Here is a 23,018-nt window from a genome sequence, read left to right as displayed (position 1 = left end):
TGATTTATTCTGGGGGAAACAAATAACAAGGTAGAGCAGTGTCAATTAATGTAGTGAACTCATGTCACTCTAACTCCCTGCACATTTATTTAGGTTTAATTTTCGTTTTATGTTTTGACCTTGGTATTGTGGATGTATTTTGTGAACATGAAGGAATGCACTGAACTCATATCTATATATGGATATATGCTTGCTCTCTTTGTCTCTTTTACTTTTCAGCCACACTATATAAGACTCAGTTTAAAGAGACCTAATTGATATACAAGGTATACTGTGCATTGTGAATTTACTCTGGCCAGAATGCACTATTAAGTATTTCAGATTCTCACACATTTGTGTCAGTTTCTCTTTTCTATTTGTGTCTGTTTCTCTTTTATATTTTCAGTGATGTGATAATTACATTTTGCATTTGTTAACAGCTACATTAGATGGGAGAGGGGGTACAACACTCTTCTCTGTATAGACAATATTAGAGACTCACTGATCGTTATTGCATCTGACAAACCTTTTTGATTGGTTGATGAAACCCTGAAACTGGCCCTAGGATGCTTGTTTCCAGTCCAGGGAGGACCTGGCTTGGAAGTTCGGGCTGGACTGTTCCCATGGGGAACAGGGTCAAGACTCATTTGCATATGGCTGGGTCTAAACTGGAATGGCATGGAGAGCAAAAAAACGATGGATTTAGGCCCAGATCTCTTTACGGTGGTGAATGTATGACATAGTTCAGCAATCTGTCCATCAATTGTTCGTTTTTGCATTTGTCAACCCGAGTGGGATGGGTATGCTCAGACGTGGGTCCCGCTCTCTGTGCCACTCAAGCTAGCCTGGCTGAAGAGGGGTGAAACCCCGAAACTGGAATGCATGGAGAGCAAAAAAACTATGGATTGTTCAGCATTCTGTCCATCAATTGTTCTTTTCTCATTTTATTCAACAGAAAGGATGGCAAATGTATTTCCATCCAGGGCACACATTCTGAGCAAGGGCCAGCTCTCTATGAATTTCCAAACCAAAGTTGTTGGTCCGAACAGGCTGCACCACCACGTGTCTACACACTGAAACAAGGAGCACACAATCCCAGATCCTATCAATGGAAGCCCAAAAACCATGTTATTGGGTGATTAAAAATGGAATCCCACTTACCGCAGAACATCTTTCCAGTATCCACAATGAACTAGACTATCACAAGTGGGAATTGAGAGACACTGTGCTAATTAAAGTGTTCCAATACTGGGGCAAACCAAATATGACATATTTCCAATGGAGAACAAGATCGAATGCAGCTTTTGTGTAAGAAGGAACCCATACATTTTTCCTGGGGAAATACTTTTTTGATGGGCTGGCCAGGATGTATGCCTTCGCCTTTCCACCAATTACCCTGATACCCAAGGTAATAGCAAAAAAGACGGCGGAAACCTGCACATCGAGTCTCGTAGCACTGTGCTGGCTGATAGAATATTGGTTCTCGAATCTGATGCAACAGACACAGGATTGGTCAATTCTTCTGAAATTGTGAACGGACCTCCTATCCACGAACCGAGGTCAGGTTCTTCATCCCAATCAGTAATCTTTAAAATTAGAGGCCTGGCTCCAGAGCACTATGAATTTGAACAGTTAGGCATCCCAATGAAATGCAAGTAAGTCCTAGTGCAAGTCCAGGCTCTGCCAACAAGTATAACATACTGCTAACTGGAAAAGATTATGTATGTGGTGTGCTGCGAACTGATTCCATCCTTTTCAAATCTAATTCCGTCAACACTGCATATCTTTTTCATTCTTCAAAATTCGGCCCTTAAACATTCAATGATCAGCTATCTCTTGCTTCAAACGAACCATCTATTTGGTCACACATGAACTTTAAGAAGTTCCTAAAATGTTTATCAGAATGTTCCCACTGTTGTGTATGCCTCCACCAACCTGGAAACTAAATGCCGGACTTTACAGCTAATGTTACCTCCTTTTATATCTATTCATAAGGCTACCTTAACATTTGTCACCTGGAAAACTGCATTTTGTCTGGCAATAATTTCAATGAGGCGAGGTTGTGAGATCCTGGAATTCATGGAACCCTTCAAACAGGTCTCAAAGGACAAACTCATTCTGAGAACCAATCCCAAATGTATTCCAAAAATATCAAACCAAATTTCATCTGACTCATCCAGTCATTTTAAAAGCATTTTTTCAGAATACAACAACTTCAGCTGAAAGGACTCTCCACTCACTGCATGTAAATAGACACCTGAAGTTTTATATATCCAGAAATAAACACATTGGAAAGTCCAATCAACTGTTAATATCATTCTCAGCTCCACATTAAGGTTTCCCTGTAATTTGTAATAAAATCGGGTATTTCAAGATGGGTGGTTGCTACAATAACGTCCTGTCACACAAAACCTGGAGGACCTTTGAGACCGACCGTAAAAGCTCATTCCAAGAGAAGCATGACTACCTTATCAGCACTCTATTCTGGAGTGCCAGAACTAGACATTTGCCGAGCAGCGACATCAAAGTTCACATACCTTCAAAAAGCATCACAGCCTGGAAGCAATTTCAAACAGAGATGGAGTGGTGGGGTGGGTGTTTCTTCATCATCTATTTTAAGTGAAGGTGGGCCTGTCTTCTTCCACTTAATCCTCGTGTCAAGTATATAATGCTTACAAATATTGATACTGCTTGCTATTCTGATTCATGCATGTGAACCAATGAAAGATCCAAAGCTAGACAAAAAAAAAGTTACTTACCTGTAACGTTGGTTCTCCAGCACTGTTTTTTTTCATAGATTCACATTCGACCCGCCCACTTCCCCCGAAGAGAGGCTCACCTCAGTAATTTCTTCTATGGTTTGGTATCTGCACAGCTTGTTCTAAGAAATCTGAGATGTGAACTTCTCTGGGAGGGATCAGTCACAGAGCACTTCCACCTCACTGGCTCAAAAGTGGGCCTAATATAAAGTGGATGTGCAAACAAATGGAGCACTGCCTTTGGCTGTATTAGCTGTCAGTGCTTTATAAGGCTATTTCAAACGTACACGCAAGACTCTCAGTTTAATGACTGGGAATGATTACGCATGTGAATCTATGAAAGATACCAATATTGGAGAACCACAATTACAGGTAAATAACTAATTTTTAACTCACTTTAGGATTAATACTAGCGAAGCATTGCATAGCTATAACTTACAAGGAGTCTTTGTTCCCATTGCTGAAACTTTGGCTAGTATGTTATAATTTAAAGAATGGTCGTGAAGGGTGTCTACTCTACTGGTCATGAATGTACTACTTGAATGCAATTTAAAATCATCCAGTTCTGTGCCAGAATCGGAAGACACGAGATCAATGGACCTCTATGTGGAGAACCTAATCAAACAGCACCTCCGACCGAAGGGACTCTCCAATTTTTTCACGGTGGAGAGGGCGCACAGAGTCCCTGGAGGGCGCCGACAAATGGGTGCTAACCCCAGGCCGATCATAGCACGACTCTTTAATTTTAGGGATCGGGATGCTATCTTGCAGGCGGCAAGAACCTCACCCCCCGTTAAGATTCAAAACGCCACGCTAGCATTTTTTCCGGACTACACGGCGGAGGTCGCGAGGAGAAGGAGAACCTTTTTCGAGGTCAAAAAAGAACTGAGAGCCAGAGAGATCCCTTATTCAATGCTTTTCCCAGCAAAACTTCGGATTGTGGCCGACAATAAGACTTGGTTTTTCGAAGCCCCGGAGGTGGCACGGGAATGGCTGGAGGGTTGGCGGACGGCAGGCCACCCCCGTCGCTCCAACAGACAAGCCAAAAACCGTAATGGAGGATCACAGCAGGGCCTGCAATCGAACGGTGCCGAGGCGGAGCCACTTTCGCCATTGTCAGAAACTCAAGAGGGGGGCGACGACGGAGAACAGTGATCCACGGGTACTGTCCATTTGAACTGCAAATACCGCGGCCCGAGAATGCCGCCTTGGACACTGGACTGAGGGCCTCCGCGGCAAGGGAGGGGGCCGCCGACTTCGGAGCATCCTTCACCCCAGCGAGCAAGTACTATGTTATGGGGTGGGTTCAAGCACTCTGCCAAGTTGGGGGGGCGGGCAGTTATGAGTCCGTGGAGCAGGGGGGCAGGGAGGGGGGGAGTTGGGGGTAGGACGGGGTTATGGTTTTTAGTTTATACACGGGGTCAAGATCGCTACAAAGGGGCACATGCACACAGAACGAGAGTGTCAGGATGCTGCACGCAGAGTCACTACACGGATCTCCTGGTCCTCCATACGCATGACTTAGTCCGCATACACGTACACGATGGGGGAGGGCACTGATGTAGGGCGGGCAGCCCCGTTGAGCCTCATGTCCTGGAACGTGAGGGGTCTGGGCGACAAGATTAAGAGAGGGCTGGTTCTGCAAAGTATAAAACGGTTGAGTCCTGCCCTGGTCCTACTACAAGAAACACACCTCACAGGCACGGCCACAAAGGCCCTAGACAGGAAGGGCTATAGTATGGTGGCCCACTCTGAATTCACGAAGGGGTCCCGGGGCACCGGGATACTAATTCACCGCTCGTCCAAGTTTATACTCCAATCAGTGACAGTGGACACACAGGGCCGCTTCGCAGCGGTACATGGACAATGGGAGGGAAACCCACTTAACATAGTATCAGTATACATCCCACCGGCACTACACACTGTGGCCTTCACGGACCTAGGTAAATTCCTACTAGACCTTCCGGAGGGGGCCCTTGTACTGGGCGGGGATTTTAACGCAGTGGCTCAAGACTCCCTAGATCGATACCCAGCGCGCACGCAAACACCGGCACACTCCAAATTGCAGGACTTCATGGAAGCACAGGGTTTAGTGGACATATGGAGGCGACTCCACCCAATAGACCGGCAATACACGTACTACTCGGCAGTTCACGACAGCCTGTCGCGGATCGATCATTTCATGTCGTTAGAGGGGGGTCTCCTCACCTTCACTGACTCTCAGATTAGACCGCGAGGGGTCTCCGACCACTCCCCGCTGACACTGACTCTCTCCAGTCTGGAACGGACACGTGGGCGTATCTTCCCTATATACCCGGGGTACCTCGGGGAGCCTGGCATAGCCAAGGCCTTGAAAAGAACTACACGATCCTACCTCAATGAGAATACAGGTTCAGTAGAATCACCTACGGTCCTATGGGAGGCCTACAAAACGGTACTCCGCGGGCAGGCGATCTCGGTAATAGCGCAGCACAAACGCACACGGCGTCAGGAACTGACAGATCTGGAGGGTCAACTTGACAAGGCAACACAGGACCACGAAGGGAACCCAACTGGAGACACACAACACGCGCTCCGACTGGCCCAACAGCGCCACACCGACTTTCTGCGCCGCAGAGTGAGGGAACATATGTCAGCAACTACGAGCAGGGTATATGACGTGGGCGACAAAGCGGGGAGGCTCCTGGCATGGTTGGAGAAAGCGCGAGGAGGTCAGAGGGCCATACTCCGGCTGAGAGACTCTAATGGCGAGTTACACTCTAGTCCGGCAAGCATAGTGGAACTCCTGGCAAACCACTTCCACTCCGTGTACACCCCTGAGTATGAGGTTACACGGGAGATGACAGAGAGCTCGCTGACAGGAGTGCCGACTCGCACTCTTACCCCCGACCAGCGTGAAGAGCTCGACTCCGACCTGACGGCGGAAGAAATACAGACTGCCATAACGGCACTCCACCCGGGGAAAGCGCTAGGTCCTAATGGTGTGCCGATAGAGTGGTACAAAATTATGTCCGAGACGCTGTCCACGCCATTGCTTGATATGTTCCAGGAGTGTCGGGAACAAGGGCGTCTGCCTCCTGACCAACGTACGGCCACGATTGTCGCGATTCCCAAGCCCGGCAAACCCCCTGAGGACTGCGGGTCGTACCGCCCGATCTCCCTCCTTAACGCTGAAAGCAAGATCCTGGCGAAACTATTGGCCACCAGGCTCCTGCCTCACCTGACGCATTTAATACACCCGGACCAGTCGGGCTTCATGCCGCACCGGAGTACGGCGCTGAACCTACGACGGCTGCACGGGGTGCTGGCCCGAGCCCCGCGGCTGGAAGAACCAGCGGCGGTACTGTCACTAGATGCCAAAATGGCGTTTGACATGGTGGAGTGGCGCTATCTCTTTGCGGTTCTGGAGCACATGGGTATTGGCCCGACGTTTATATCGTGGGTCAGACTACTGTATACAGAACCAGTGGCGAGGGTAACCGCAAATGGCCACATATCAAGGGAATTCTCGCTGGCGCGGGGTACGAGGCAGGGATGCCCACTCTCGCCACTGCTGTTCGCCCTAGTATTGGAACCATTGGCCACAGTTATTAGAACCACCCGGCTGCTGAAGGGCGTACAATGGGGGGGCGGTTGGGAGGATAGAGTCTCCCTATACGCCGACGACATGCTCGTCTACCTCATGGACCTTTCGAACAGCATCCCGGTCCTACTGGCACTGTGCGAAACCCACGGTACAGCCTCAGGATACAAACTTAACTGGGCCAAGTCCATAATCTTCATGGTGCAGGGTGACCTGCCTGCGTTGCCTGAGGATTGCCAATTGCTCGTAGAACACATCTCCTTTAAATACCTAGGGATCTGGATCACGAAGGACCACTCAACCTTTCTGGACCTGAATCTCAAACCCCAGCTGGACAGGCTGAAAGCGGATGTGCGTCACTGGAAAAATCTTCCCTTAACGTTATTAGGTAGAGCGGCGCTCTTCAAAATGATGGCGCTGCCCCGCTTCCTCTATGTCCTGGAAAACACACCGGCGATGGTCCCCGTATCACTTTTCCGCCGCGTGGCGGCACAATTATCCGGCCTCCTGTGGGGTGACAAACCGGCGAGGGTAGCACAATTGAAACTGACCAGGGACTGGTACAGTGGGGGAATAGCCCTCCCCAACCTCGAATTGTATTACTGGGCCGCTCACCTCAAGGTGATTAACCAATGGGTCCACGCGGCACACGACGACCCGGCGTACGAGGCGGATAGGCACCAGCTGGGCGCATCCACCCTTCTGGCCCCACTTTACAACAAAGGACTAGTGAGAAAGTTAGAGGGGCCTACCAAGCACACAGTAGCCATCTGGCACAAGGCGCAGAGGCGGCTGGCATGGGAGGGAGTGATCACTAACCTCACGCCACTGTGGGACTCCAAGGCCCTCGGCAACCTGCGCAGTTCCAAAGGGTTTGATCAATGGGATACCATTGGGATTTCCACGGTGGGCGACTTATGGACAAGGGATGGAGTGCTCTCCTTTGCGACCCTGAGGGAGCAATATAGCCTAGAAGTGACCGAAACATACAGGTACATACAAATCAGGCACGCGCTCTTGTCGGTGCTGGAACCAGGGGTGACGCTTCCGGAATCGGCCCCGTTAGAGGACCGATTGCTTACGGATTACATGGAGTCTAGTGCAACCTCCCTCACCTACCGCAAACTGATGAACAACCTACCGAACCCCCTTGCAAGGCTGAAGGAACACTGGGAGGATGAGCTAGGAGACCTGGATGAGGCGGACTGGAACGCAGCCCTGGCATCACCCAGGGAGGCGGGCATTTCCACCCGATTCCGGCTGGTCCAACTCAAAGTACTACATAGGGTCTACTACACCCGCACTACATTACACAAAATACACAGAGCAGACCACCCGTATTGCTTGAGAGAATGTGGAGGGGAGGGTACACTGTTCCACACTATATGGACCTGCCCAATTATACAGGAGTACTGGAGGCGTGTCACACGCACAATAAGTCAAACCCTCCAGAGCCCATTCACACCTGACCCCAGAATTTGTCTCCTAAATGTTTGGGGCCCGACAGACTTATCATTGACCGCAAAGGGCTGGGTGATCATTGGCATAATGCTGGCAAAGCGTGATATCGCGAAAAACTGGGGGGCACTAGAGGCACCGACGCTGGCACAATGGTGCAGGAACATGGACGTGCTCATGGTGACGGAGAGGGCAGTGTATCGGCAGCGACATAATCCACGTAAATGGAACAAAATTTGGACACCGTGGAACACCTACAGGGGGGACATTTGTGAGCCTTTGCCTGAGGAGGAGGATGGGGATAGCTCGGGGGATGAGGAGGATCTGGAGTGATGAAGGGGGGAGGAGGAGGGCCCAGATATTCAACATGGCCCCGGGTCATAGGGGACGTAACTGGAAGCATGAATGAAGTTATCAGAGACTGTGTTGAGGGCTAATGGACATCTATAAGCACACTACTGCCGACATAGACTACAGTTCGAGATCACTCACTGCAACCCTTAAAGTAGCAAGTTATATGTTGGGGGGGGGTAAAATTAAAAAAGTTGCTCTATTACTCGTGGGCAGCTGAATGTTGACGCTGCCCTACGGACCGTTTGACTGTCGCTGTATAACATGTGGTAGCAACAACAAAAATAAAATGTTTAAAAAAAAAAATCATCCAGTTCTGCAAAAGTAACTGCTCTCCAGTCCCACCCCACCCAGGGCTTTCATGGCCCTTCAGCTGTAGCCCGATATCACTCATGCTTGTACAGGTCGGATCGAAACATTCTAAATGTGCATGCTCTGTTGGCCAAGAAAGGTGCTCTTTGGGAATCCAAAGCATGAGGGAAATCATTCATGGTGCCAATGCTATAAGTCGAATACGACTAGGTATTTGAAGGTTTAAACGCCTAGTCTCTTGGAAGCAGCAATCTGAATATAATTGGAATAAAAGTCTTCAGTTTAGATTAATGATTTTTTTCTGTTTCTGTTCTTGTACAGCCCATCCCTCACCCCAATTTTTTGAATTTGCATAACTGGAAAGTTGTAGCCTTCATTGTTTTGCATAGAAGTATTATTCCTTTGTTTGTTTTTCAGCACTTTTCCTGGTGCATGAAAATACCTTAGACACTTTTTTTCATTGCTGTTTGAACCCTTTGCACCATTATCTTCTATAGAAAACTTCTTTTTTCCAATTAATAATTATATTTCTGTGCCACCCCACAGATGCAAGGCAAACACTAACAAGAAGTAAACACGTCCCATCCAGAAACATCTTAAGGCTTTTCCCTTTGGAGAATCGAGCATAAAGACAATCTGCGTCAAGCGGAGCAAGGGAGAAGATATTTGGCATAGCCACTCAAAGCAATCTTGCTTTCTGCAGAGAAGCTCAAGTAGCTTTACGCTTTTGATATGTCAGAGCCCTTCCGGAATATATGCCAAATGTGAGCGGCTTTGTTACGGAACAGAAACATCTTCGCCAACAAAGACAGATGGGTTTTTAAAAGCCAAGAACTAAGTGGCAAAATGTTTCCTGTTCCCGAGCGGTGTAAAGCGCGCATTGCATGTGATGATCCGCACTCTACACAGGCTCTTCAGTTCTTCATTGTAGGGCTTCACTTAAAAGGAAGTCAACGAGCAGGATGCAGATTTCCCTGCGGAAGAGCCGCTCTTAGATCCATAGGTTCTGTCTGCTCAGACTAAAGTTGTGATCTGAAGCAGACATCACTGTAACGTGGATTTTATCTGACAAAGGCCGATAGTCCCTGAAGATGCTTAAAAATGATCAGACTGGTATCACAGTGGGTAAGCGCTCACAGGTTTTATGCAGTTGACAAGCTTTAATAATGATAAACCCTGTGCTTAATTTGTGCCGGTGGTTTCCGGTGCTTAGCACCAGCACTCCTGCCCTTATAGCACAAACTCGACCCAAAGGTATTGGAGCACTTTTCATGAGCACTAGTTAAGGACATATTCATTTTTTGTAGGCACGGGGAGATTAAGTGATTTGTCCAGAATCACAGGATGTTGAACCTGTGCCAAGACTCAAACCTAGTTGTCAAGCTCCAAAGTCAGCAACTCTGGCCTTTACGCCTATCCTCTCCCCAGCTGTTGGGCTTCACGGTTAATAGTTGTTCGGTTGTAGGCGGCGCTAATAGGCACCATGGGCTGGTGCAAGCTGCCTCCTGATGAGAGCCCCGGCACTAATTGTTTTACAAATTAAAGACTGGATACACCTTGAGAGGTGGTTAGTTCATACACGAAAGATGGGTTTCGTTCTATTATCAATGCACTCCATCTGAAGTTCTTTACCAAAATATTTTAGCAGAGATTCAAGGCACTGCCCAAACAGTATTTTCAAAAATTTTCATCTCACGACTAAAGTGAGAAACGTGTTATCATCTAAAATATGCTTTACTTTGGGTTGGGGATTTATCAGTATAATTTCTGTTTCTCATAAATCAAATTATAGTCAAATCTAAGCTGTTGTGATCAAAGTGCAGCAGCAAGGCTTGGTATGAGGATAAAATCAGTTATTTAATTTGTACCAAAATTCATAAAGTGCATCACGTTCACTCCTGTGGATTCAAGCATATTGGAAACGTATCATTTTGTATGCAAGTTGATGTTGCTTTCTTGTGACTGACAACCACTAACCCCCGAGTATTCATCTTGCAGTGGTTCCTCTTTTTATAGGCTTCAGCTGCAGCTATTGACTGAATACAAGTAACATACTTACAATGTTTCTGAGAAATTGGACTTCTATTACTTGTGTACACAGCAGTAATTATTACAATGATACCTATAGCATGGTGTGCCATAAAAGTTTGTATTTTTTATAGAATTATATTCAGATTTGTAAAGGTCTCAGGCTGCCCCCGTACTCTATAGTTGTTTTGCAGAGACTGGAGAAGCAGATGTTGTGATGTGGCCTGACGTTTTTTGGTTGGTGGGTCTGTGAACTAAACTCACCTGCTTCATCCAGCGAGGATGGGTCTTGATTACAAACCCCTACAGTGTGATGGGCCAGTAAGTAGGTGATGAGCGGTGGTCAGTGGATTGCAATGTGGCTCAGTGTGAGTGACCAAAATAGGGTCTGTGACAGAAGAGAAAGTAACTCCCGCCATGGTGAGCACTGCAGTGTCAGCCAATGTAGGTGTGTCTGGCCACAGCTAGGGATACTGCACCTCGCGAGCCCAAGTCATGTACATGTGAAACCCCAGGACCAAAGACACCAGATTGCTGCGGCTGAGCTAAACCGAGATTAAGTGTCGGCTCTGGAGCTGGTGGAGTACTATGTCCAACTAAGATCTTATGTACAATGAAAAGGAGTGGAAGAGATGTGTTGACAACACCAAAATTGTTGTGAGACCCTCAACAGTATTGTTCTGCCTAAGGCATGTCTCCTGTGGTTCATTTAAGGGAAGTTGAGTGGACCTTTAACTTTCTCCCTCCCTCCCTCTTTTATTTCTTGAGACAACTAAAATCTTGAACAAGTCATTCTAGATGGCAATATGAAAACTGCCAAATTGATAGACACTTTAGTTATCTTGATGTGAGACAGGCATTCAAATAATGAAGACATACAATTGAAGCAGGGCAGGATGTCTAAAGAGAAATAGCTACAAAAGCGAGGAAGTAGCATGGAAGAACTGTGTATCTATGTACATCACAAAGAAAACTGATAAATTTGTCTAGGCCTTCCCAAGTGGATTGCAACTTATCTAATTGATGCCTTTCGGGAAGACATTTTTGCTTTGTTTGCTGCCAAAGAATCATTTCAAGGCATATATTTGGAAACAGCATTTGGAACAGCCATCATAGAGACACCCTCTTGGGTCCCTTCTATGGGTGATGATGATCAGGCTGCTATATTACAGAGACAATGTCTTGCTCCTCACAGCTCCTGGCTTGGAAGGAGGAAGCTGAACTAAAATAGCAGCACTCTCTCTCCATCCATACTTTGGTGTGGAAACCCAGACAGGTGATGTTCATTTGAAGAAGTGACAGGTACACTGAGGGATATAATATTTCACATGTTTTACTGTTGCCGTCACGTTGTGCCTGGATGTGAAAGGCAAAAAAATATCTTTAACTGCAAGGAAGATGTGCTGCATTATGCTGAAACAATTGTGTGACTAATAAAACCAGAGCTGGTGTGCTGTTACCGTATTTTGTTGCTCTTTCGTAATATGAATCAGTCAGTCATTCTTATTATTACACCCAGATCATCGTTTCCATCTCCGATGACTAGGTTGAGGAGGCTGACAGGTTTAGGGCTTGCATGACGTAAATCAGCTGGTGAATGAGGGAGAACTGGCTCAAAATGAACAGAAGGAAAACAGAGATAGTGGTTTTCGGAATGGATAGCTCGATCTGGACCAATCTGGGTGTGATTTTTGATAACACTTTGAATTTCGACACCCAGGTTAATAGAACAGTAAGCTCACGCTTCTGGACCATTAAGATCTTGAAAACAATCCTGCCTTTTCTCCCGATAGAGCTTAGGGTGTCAGTGGTCATTGCGCCTATTACTTCTTGCTTAGACAACTTCAATGCCCTTTATGTAAATGTCAAACCAATACTCACTAGATAAGCTCTAAATTTCCCAGAATGCCGCAGCTCATTTGGTCCTGGGACCACCAAAACACTTCTTAGTCAGGGAAGGATGGAGATCCCTGCAGTTGTTGCCAGTGTAGAAGCGGGTGTTGTTTAAAGCCATTTACTTGGCTCATAAGGCTCTCCATCTACTGGGGTCAACTTATCCGAAGGAGAACTTTAATTGGTATGCTCCTACTAGGCTTCTGAGATCGGCTGGATTAAGTAAGTGGTGGTACCTAGGTGTAGAAAATTCAGCTGGGGGAACAGGCCTTCACTATGGAAGCTGGCAGGTTGAGGAACTCCCTCCCTGAACACATTAGACGTTTAAACTCGTACCTGGCCTTTCTTGAGTTTAGAAAGCTTTATTGAAGTAATAAACAAAGTAAAACATCATTACAAGTTATATGATGAGAGGTAACAATAAGTAAAAAAATGAATCACACATCGGTTGAAAGATCTATACAAAGTCCAATGCATTTTTAAGATTATAAGAAGAAGGAAGAGAGAAGAGAAGAAAAAGAGAGGAAGAGAAGAGGAGAAGAATAGAGTCTAATACAAGAAGAAAAACAAATTGTGTAACAGTGAAAATACAGAAACAAAAACACAATAAAGAATGCATGTACAAACTTAATTTTTCAACTTGGAGAGAAAAGAAGTGTACCTGGTCTTTCTTAAGCAGGTCAAAGCATGGTTATTTTCTAATTAGTTGTCCCTTAGATTTGTGTGGTTGTTGTGGTTGTCTCTGCTTTGGGTCCTCGCCTATCACACGGTTCTCTTCTGGTTTAGCGCTTTGATGCATCTTGGTTTATTGTGTTCTCTAAATGCTACAATTATATTTTCTTACTTAAATACACTACAGAGCGGCATGGCAGTCACTTACCTATGTATAGTCAAGTGTTTTCTGCTTATGAGTGTAATCAAGTTGGTTAATTTTGACGGGGTGAATGTGTTTGCAGTCCTTTCAGACAAAGCAGATCTTTCAGCTACTAACAGAGCCAGGGTTGAACATTGCAGTCCTCCTCTGGTTGAGCATTGAACAGTGAAAGCACAAAGGCTTTAGTTGAAATGCTGATATATATACCCACTGGGCACAATTTGTTTATGTTAAACTCTTCTGATTAGTGAGTGAAGGTGCACTGCCTGGAGGAGATCCTTCACCACAGGCCTAATTCAGAGTTGAGACTGCACAGGAGAAATTTACCATTGTGCAGGAAGGTTGTTTGCAATTATGTACAAACGTACCAAGAGTAACAGCCGCGAGATTGTGAAAACTTCAGATGGAATGGCTGAATATATTCTTTACTTCATGAAGTGTGAAAAAAATAAATGGAGTACTTAAAAGCCAAAATAGATGGTTGTAAATCTTAAAGAAAGGGGCAAACGTGAAGTGCTACTGGAGACTCTTGATTAAGGTTGAACATGAGAAATTGGGTACGAAATGGAGAGGTTAGAACTGATATTAGCTGCGTTTCTCCTCTGCCAATGTGGGTGCTATTCTGGATTTTGCCATGTAATAGAACACTACAGTGGGTTTAAAGGATGTGAATATTTAAAGTGAGCATTGGCGATCACTCACTGGTGGAACTAGAGATGGTTATTGCAGGTGTAATTGCCCCAATAGCAACCATAAATAAAGGCAAGGAGTGATTGCCCCATTCATGAGAGAAATATAAATTATGATTATTGATTCCTGTGCACAGTAGATACTTAGTCCACCCTGTGGGAAGCGTTTAAAGTCACTGTATGTGGAAAGTGTGATGGCATGATACATGGTAATAGGAAAGATTTAACAAACACAAAAGCAAGACTAGAAGAGAAATTAAAAGTGTCAGAGAGGAAATCTGCTGGGGACTCATCTAGCCAGGGAGATTTGGAAGTAAGAAAAAATAATTATTGGACATCATACATGGAGGACATTAACAATTGTTGTGATTAGATGAATGGTCAACACTCACAGAAGGAAAAGACGAATTGCATAGTAACCATGCTGTTAAATAGGGAAACGGGGCCCTGAACTGTAATTGTGTTGGAAAACCATGATGGCTGAATGTTGAGGAACTGTGAGGATTTATACATCTCACAGGTGAGTTCTGACTCTGAACACATTAGCGTTACTGAGTGAGGCAGAGGTCTAATCTTGCTTCTATATCAAAGGCAATATCTAAACGAATCCCTAGACATGGATCACATTAATGTTCAAAACTGTATTGGTCAGAAAATTCCATTGTGGCAGCACACATTTGATGTCTTTGTTTACTTTTATACACTGTAGCCCACTCCATGGCCTATTGAATCTCAGAGGTCCTTACTCAAACTCAAAATATGTCAACATAGCATGAACGTTTGTTTCCAGCTATTTTTAGAATGAGGATGCTTAAGAAGACCCAACGGTTTTATTTGCCTTGAGGAAGTCATGGCGATTGTGCCAGACAAAACACGTGCTGGCTATGGTGATTTTATCCTGTGAAAGTGCAAACAGAGGAAAAGGAAAATATTGCATGAGAAAGAAGCTGAACACGAGCAAAGGATATTAAAAAAGAACTGAATCCAGATAACAGACTCTCTTTTTGGTGTTCATTGTTTGTGCTCACTAAACTCAATAATTTAGTAGATCCCATTAAATTCTATTTTACCATGAATGTGGACAGAACCGCTGAGGTGAGATGAATTAGCTGTCAAATATAACAAGACATGTACAGAAATGTTAGCCCTCAGACTGTTGGAAGCATACAACAAATGGATAGATTATCCAAAAATTATGACACAAATTGATGAGAGCTACAATTGTTGTGGTACTTTCAGTTCTTTGAAAGATCAATTAGAATGTGGTTCCTATCAATTTCTATCCAAGATAATTATGGACAAAAAGATCTTAGAGAAGATAGTTATGAGCAGTCTTACAGAAGTCATACATACCTGATAGGTGCGAATCAGGCGGGATTTGATAACGCAGTGGAAATCGGCGATAAATATTGAATGCCTTTATCTGATTATGGAAAAATGACAGGACTACACATAGCCATATGCCATTGCAAATGTATCTGCCCATAATGCATGTGATACTGGTGATTAGTTATACACAATAGATCATTTGAAAAGCTTTAAGTTTGGTAGCACATTTATCGCATGGATATGACTATTGTACACAGAAGTCACAACTAGTATGAGGGGCAATGGGAAAATGTCTCCAAAGTGGGCCATAAAGAGAGGGACGAGACAAGGATACATGTTATCTCATTTGATCTTTGCGCTTGAGCATCTGGCACAATTTTTATTTTTTGGAAATTTTGTTTATTCAATTTATCAAGTCAATACAAACAAGCACTGGCGTTGCCAATAGGTCTCGCAGTAGGAAAGTTGGAGTTATTGGTTTTGTAAATTACATTTTATATTTATATATCGTTATTGGCATTGTCAATAATAATATATAAATATAAAATGTCATTTACAAAACCAATAGCTCCAACTTTCCTACTGCGAGACCTATTGGCAACGCCACAGAAGAAAACATAGGCATAATATAGAACTGCATTAAGAAGTACTTATTTCAAGTGTTATTTTTGTATAACAGCCCCAGGCTTCTGCTGGAAATCAAACCCCAGGCAGCGACAGAGCCGATACCAAACAGTGACAGACTTTCCAAGCCCAACCAGGTGGGCCACAGCCCGGATTAGGGGAGGGACGTCATCATGCCTTCATTGGGTACAGTGCCTTAGATGGAGGATGTGTGGACAAGCTGTGCGATGTCTCTGTCTGACGTTGGTGCCTGAGTGATTATGGTATGTGTCTGTGTCTGTCTCTGGTGTATGTGTGTAATTTATGCGTCAAAGTTTGATGTCTGGGTCTGATGTTTAACTCTGATGTTTGTATGCTTTCTGTATCTGACGTCTGTGCCTGTTTCTGAAGTCTGATTCTGATGTCTGTCTGATTCTGATGTGTGTGCCTGATTCCTATGCCTGTTTTTGTTGATGTCTGTGTCTGACTCTGCATAAGCTGGGTGGAGGTGTGGTTTGTTTGTGCTTGATGGTGCCTTTGTGTGCCAGCTGCACGAACTGGGTGTTAGTTTTTTGTGTCTGTGCTTGATGCTACAGTTTGGTGCCTATGTGTGTTGCTAGCACCAGCTGGGTGGCGGTGTGGTGTTCTGTGCTGATGGTGCAGTCTAGTGCCTTTTTGTGCTAGCCTACATAAACAGGTTGTCAGTGGGATATGTATGTGCTTGATGGTGTAGTGTGGTTGAGTGAATGTGCTGGGAGTCAGTGTTTGATGCATTTATACTTCTACGAGGTGGTAACTATTAAGCTGGTAGAAAGTACAGTATTTGCACTAGAATATAAACCAGTTCCCAAGTTACAACAAACTAATGTGGAAGAGCAAAACATTCTACGAAAGAACTTTAATCAAAGATGTAAAAAGATGTTTAGCTACAGATTATCTGCTAGATGAACAGGTTTCAGCTTTAATTGTCAACGAGACTGAGAGAAAACCAGGATGGAGGCAGCAATTATCTGTTCACACCTCTAAGTGTGCATCAGGGAAAACTAAGTCATCATGTTATAAAAATCTAAAAACGTGTGTGTGTTAAAAAGTGTGATATTGCGCACCACGGCGATTACTGTAAGAAAGATTGTGATCATGTTATTGCATGCGGTTGTAAAGTGGGCCAGCTTCCTGAGAAGAGGTATGCAGCAACTCTGTAAGCGAGCACACCAGTTCCACTGTAGGGGGCCCACCGCCGCTCTTTGCTGTGATAATGGCACAATATCCAAGTGGTCGAAATGTGGGACTGAGTGCACGCACTGGCGCAAGAGGGATTACACCAACCCCTCACCTAAAAACGGCGGGAAAGACTGCGACAGCCCAGCCCTGCAGTCTAAAAACTGCACCGATGGCTGGTGCATGCAAAGTAAGTGTGGGCAGCAACGGATCAGAGAAAGGGATGAGGACAGAGAGGGGTGGGGGGGGCTCTCGCAAAAACGAGAGTGACGGGCGCTGTTGACCTGGTTTGATCTAAGACTTCTGTGAAGGGCCCGGGAGATTTCTCTGATCTCTATACCCTGCTGTACGGTCTAGCTATTAATACGTACCACTTTTAATAATGTATTTACCAAAGTACCATGATCAAAATTAGCACGACTCTTAGCAGTGTCAGCAGAGAGGCCAATGACTGAATGAGCATGAAGTTTGAGCTCCATTTTACGCCTTCCTGAGGAGTTTGGGAGCATTTTGAGAAGCATGCATCGCTGTGGACGAGCCCGTCTATATATCCCTCGTTTCACCAGAAACAAACGCGCCTGAGTCATCATCTAAACACCAAGATGTGATCTAATGAAATGTTACTGCACGCCGCATAAGAAAATGGCGTCTTACTGCACTTGTCCTATGAGAAATGGCGAGTACCGATAGCAAACCATGGAACCCTTGACTAGGGATTGCACCAACCCCTCACCAAAAAACGGCGGGAAAGACTGCGACGGCCCAGCCCTGCAGTCTAAAAACTGCACCGATGGCTTGTGCATGCAAAGTAAGTGTGGGCAGCAACGGATCAGAGAAAGGGATGAGTTGGTATGGATGTTTGATGGGGACAAACAGGATCATGGACACTACCTCCAATTTACGTCCCTGTGTCACTTCCCTAGAAAACAAGCGCAAGTGGATAGCGAGCCAGAGTGAGCAGTGAGGAGTTATTTTATGTCACGCTGTAAGGAGAGTGCAGTGTGAGAAAAGACTTGATGCCTTAAGCGCTGGAGAGGAACGGGACAGAGTGAACAGCACGCAAGTGAAAAGGGAAGCGGAGCGAGCTGCGAGCTGTTCTTTTGAAGTCACGCATTGAGGAGAGTGCTGCGCATGAAAAGTCTCAGTGGCTGATTTGACTATTAATTAAATCAGTGTGGTTAACAGCAAATGTGTAAAGACTAACCAGATGTTGAGAGCCAAATAAAGTAAAGTAAAACAACCTACTTACAGTAGACGCTCGGGAACACGGCCTGGGGGAAGCTGGCTGGGGAAGGGGAGGAGAAATCCAAGGAAGGCTGTGTGCGGGGAGAGAGGGGAGGTGCTGGAGCTGGGGAACAGATGGCCTGGGTGAAGCTGGCTGGGGAGGGGGAGGAGAAATCCAGACTTGAAGCACCGGGAAACTGAAAGTACGGCCGGCCATCCAAGAATGATTAGGGGAGGAGAAGCCGAGAAGCCGCAGAGCGCACGCTGGGCGAAGCCCTTTGATGTGCTGCGAAGATGAGCGGCCGGGAAACTGAAGGTACGGCCAATAGGAGGGAGGGAGGGAGGCTGATGCGCGTGCTTGTTTGGTCACGTGATTCACGTGAACTTAAACAAAACCGCACGAACGAAACCCTTGGTTTCACTAGCGTTTTGAGGACATGAATTCTCGCTCCGCTCAATACGCTTGCGCGCATTGATAGGTCGCGAGACCTAAAAATCAACAGTGCAGAGTAGTATCGTGCAGCAATTAAACACCACCGATGTGGTAGGCGCCAAAGCAGAAGCACCCAGGAGAGGACAGAGAGCCACGGAGATGGTAAAGAATAAAAAATCTGGTGCAAATAAAGTGAGATTTGGTGAATGTTGGTGTCCATTCACATGTTCCCTGTCCATTCACATATTTTAATATATGTGAGGCGTCCACACTTAACATATCCACAATTATTGGAGAGGAAAGAATGATATGGTATACGACCTAGTCTCCAGGTAAACTGCCCTAAATTGGTGATGTGTGCTTCACCAGGCACAGACGAACAGAGCTTGAAGAACTTCCCTGTGGCTATGCGGTTTGAGATGTTGTTGTTCAAGTCCGTATATGTTGCACTTTTATTACTTAACAGAAACGAATAAATAGCGTGGGAAAAAAACACATTCAGTAGTTTGCCTTCCTCCTTTTGCATGGCTAAAAGTGCAAGCAGAATATTAGTGATTATCCTTTACCTTGGCACTGAGCCTTACTTTTACCATACATTTTAAAGGGGTTCTTTAAAAAAAGATGTCAGGTGCTGTAATATATAACTATGGGAGAGACTTACTTGCATAGAGGCCAATTCTAAGTGCGTTCTTAACATTACACCCTTCATTGGTCTTAGACACTATGTATTGGTCTTTCTGGCTTTAGAGGATTCTAAAAGCCTGTAAATAGTTAACTGCTCATGGCCGGGTTACTCTAAGAACAGGCACCATGAAGAGGTGCTTAGCAGAACATGCCTAACAAGGAATATTATATTGATGCTGGCTTGGAATAAGCTACCAAATATGTTATTTAAAATTAACTATCTTTACTATACCTTGAGCTTTAATTTTTTATATATAATACATGTTTAAGTCGCACTTGAAGTATTTGCTCAGAAGCTCATCACAGTTGAATGGACGAAAGCCTCATGAGAGTTTATATACACAGCGCCTTTCTGCTCTGAGGGTCGAAATAGGAGCTAGTACAAAGCAATGTAATGATATGTTCATCTTCGAAGGTTTACTTCGTTGGGATAAGTATTGTCCAGGAAGATCTTCTTGCTTCATTTTTTACATAGGCTTATTGAGGAAAAGTTTGCATTGCCTCAGATGGCCTGGACCTTTCTCCAGCACAGATCATATATCTTGCAGTCAGTCAATAGTCTTTATTCGGTTTTAACAGTGACCATAAAATATAGATAAAAAACTTTTCTACATCATGTAGTTTTACATTATCAAAGATTGAGGAAAAAAACACAATGCAATATAATTTATGTAAACATTTAGCAAATACTATAAAATTACTTTATGGGCACCCTGGAGGCTAACCTTCATTTAAATACTGTAAACAATTGTATCAAGGCTAGAAAGAAAATATTCTCATGAAGCTTACCTCTTCAATTTTATTGCAGACAAGATATAATCAAGGACAGAGAAACAAATTGTGAGAGTATTTAAGCATTTTAAAAAGATCAGCCCCTCTTGGTGCTTTGTAAAGTGCTTGTGCTTTAAAGGTGTCAGTAAAAGCCATTTTCTCAAGTTGATATTTATAGAGTGCAAACAAGAATAAAGTGCACTGTTGTTTGGGGTGAGGAGTTATTGCATGGGAAGGCTGGAAGAGATTTAAACCAAGAGCCAGAGGCAGGGAAAGCTACCAAATAATGAATTGAATATAACCTTGCAGTCCAACAGTTACAACTTTGCACTATCCGGCTAAAGAGATGCTCTGGTTGCCGATGGCCAAGCATCATTGACTGGTACAAATGGGAAACCCGATGTTCGTCTTAACGATCTTTATGCCTGTGCTGCTCTTCTGACGTTGTTTCCTAATACTCCGTCTCTCCAGTATTTAGAATCAGCAGATACTGGCCCTTTTTTTCAGCATTCCTGCCCTGTGAAAACGAGCAGATGTAGTTGATGAACATTGCTTCTTGCACAGAACAAAATTAATTTGTTGTGCACTGCCGGGCCCACACTTTACTGACGTGCACATTTATTTTTGATAATTATTGATGTTTTTATAGCGGGGAAAAGAGCAAGTGGGTGGCAGAGAGCTTTACATAAGAACAGATTTGTAAAAGCAGTGTGTATATATTACCTATAGGCGGTTGCCAATAGGTAGTTATAGTAGAAGCTAGTTTCCATAGGAAAAGCATTTTTTGATTTGCTAATAACTTTGGCAATGTTTGACGAATCTTCGTGAAATTCTCCAAAAAAAAGGTCTATCCAGGTCGACTTCTATCCTGAAAGTGTGGGGTTGATTCGCCAAGCAGGGGCTGAGAAAAAAGGGGATCTCAAAAAGTGTTTTCTCCATGTCAATTTCCATAGGAAGCTTTAGCCAAGGCTACAGCCCGAACTGCTGAATGGAATTACAGCAAATTTGGCAAAAAGGTAGCGCTTGGTTCAGAAAGCTACCTTTTTTTTAAATGGTGTAAATCCGTTCAGTAGTTGCTTAGAAATTTGAAAAATAAGTAAAAAAAAATCAATTTTCCATAGGAAACTTTAGCCAAGGCTACAGCCCGAACTGCTGAACAAAATTACACCAAAATTGGCAAAAAGCTAGTTTTTGGTTCAGAAAGCAACCTTTTTTAAAATGGTGTAAATCTGTTTAGTAGTTGCTTTGAAAATCAAAAAATCTAAATATCGAAATCTATGGCCGCGGTGGGTTTGCGACCCCTCCCGACCACGAGCTTCATTCTAATTGTCTGCCAACACTCCAAACCAGGAAGTGTTGGAAGCCATTTTGTGACTCGGTAGAACTGAGTCACAAGAAAACAGTAAAAGAAAGTGAAAAATGAAAAAAAGGGGCAGTGTAGAAACACCCTGACCCCCTAGGCCTGCTCAGTGGGTCCCACAGGAACCCCCCAATTTTTTTTACACATTTTTAAACGTCTGTATGCACACTGGGTGCACGAATCCAGATGAAATTTAAAAAAATGAAAATGTAGTGGAGGCTCCTCCACTTCATTTAAATGAGCCCCCAGGTGGGCCAGGTCCCGGAGGCAATCCTATAATTACACCATAACCTCCTCTGGGCTATGTAAATTAGGTGTGAGAGGGCACACGGACCTCCCGCAGCCCCGGGGACCACCACCACTACAGGGCTTTGAAAATAGAGGGAGGGGGGCCACGCGGCCCCCCTCCTGGAGCGCTTGATTGCCTGGGCTCCGCCACCTGCAATGTCCCAAGGTGCCCACCCCTGGGACATTGCCGTTTGCTATGACAGGGCGGGAGTATGGCTTCCACCCTGTGATAGCAAACCCTGGTTTGCTTCGTTGAAGCGAGAGGAGGAAAACTCCTCTTGCTTCAATAAAGGAAAGGAGAATTGCTTTTGGGCAAGGGAAGCTGCATGTTAGCAGCTCCTGTTGCCCAAAAGCAATGCCGGCTTCCGCAGGAGGCGGGGAGCTTCGGGACCATGGGGGCATTGGGGCTCCCCCTACGGTCCCCAACAGAGAGGCCAGATCCCAGGGGTGGGGTCCCCGGGCCAAGAGGTATTTCTAATGATTCTTTGAAGAAGGAATGTCATTTGCCACTGTAAATGATGTGTTTTGTGCTACTAGGTTTTACTTGAGTGTTGAAATACTTTTGGGACTTGGGCATTTAGAGTGTAAGTGTGTTGCATTTTCGCCTTAAGTGGGAAGGATATGCCCAGATGTGCACCCTGTGCTCGCTATGCTACCTGTTTCAAGCTAGCCTTGCTGATGAGGGGTGATAACCCGAAACCTGTCCCAGGATGCTTATTTTCCTATCCAGAGAGTATCTGGTCTAGCATTTCGGGCTGGTCTGTTCCCATGAGGAGCATGGTCAAGGCTATTTTGCATATGGCTGGGTCCAAACTGGAATGGCGTGGTGAGCAAAATAACAATGGAATAAACCTTGATCTGTGATTGGCAGGTGAACATTTGACAATGTTCAGCCTTCCATCCATCATCTTTTTGTGTAGCATTTTTGCCCTAAGTGGGAAAGGTATACCCAGACGTGGGTCCCGTACTCGCTACATCACCAGTTTCAAGCTAGCCTGACTGATGAGGGCCGATACCCCACAGCCAGTCCTATGATGCTAGTTTTCTGGACCTGGAAGAACATGGCCTGGCAGTTCAGGCTGGACAGTTGCCGTTTGGAGTAGGGTCAAGGCTAATTTATATATGGCTGGGTCTAAACTGGAATGGCATGGCGAGGAAAATACCAATGGATTAAATCCAAAT

General features: G+C 45.0%; 1 protein-coding gene across 3 annotated transcripts in view; it reads left to right on the top strand.

Annotated features, from left to right (window-relative positions):
• The window catches only part of CFAP61 (cilia and flagella associated protein 61), a 1,856,219-nt gene that overhangs the window by 180,606 nt on the left and 1,652,595 nt on the right, over positions 1 to 23,018 (top strand). The gene's annotated exons all lie outside the window — the stretch shown is intronic.

The sequence above is a fragment of the Lissotriton vulgaris genome, chromosome 6 (assembly GCF_964263255.1).
Source record: "Lissotriton vulgaris chromosome 6, aLisVul1.2, whole genome shotgun sequence".
NCBI classification, from domain to species: Eukaryota; Metazoa; Chordata; class Amphibia; order Caudata; family Salamandridae; genus Lissotriton; species Lissotriton vulgaris.
This window is presented reverse-complemented; position numbering and strand designations above follow the sequence as displayed.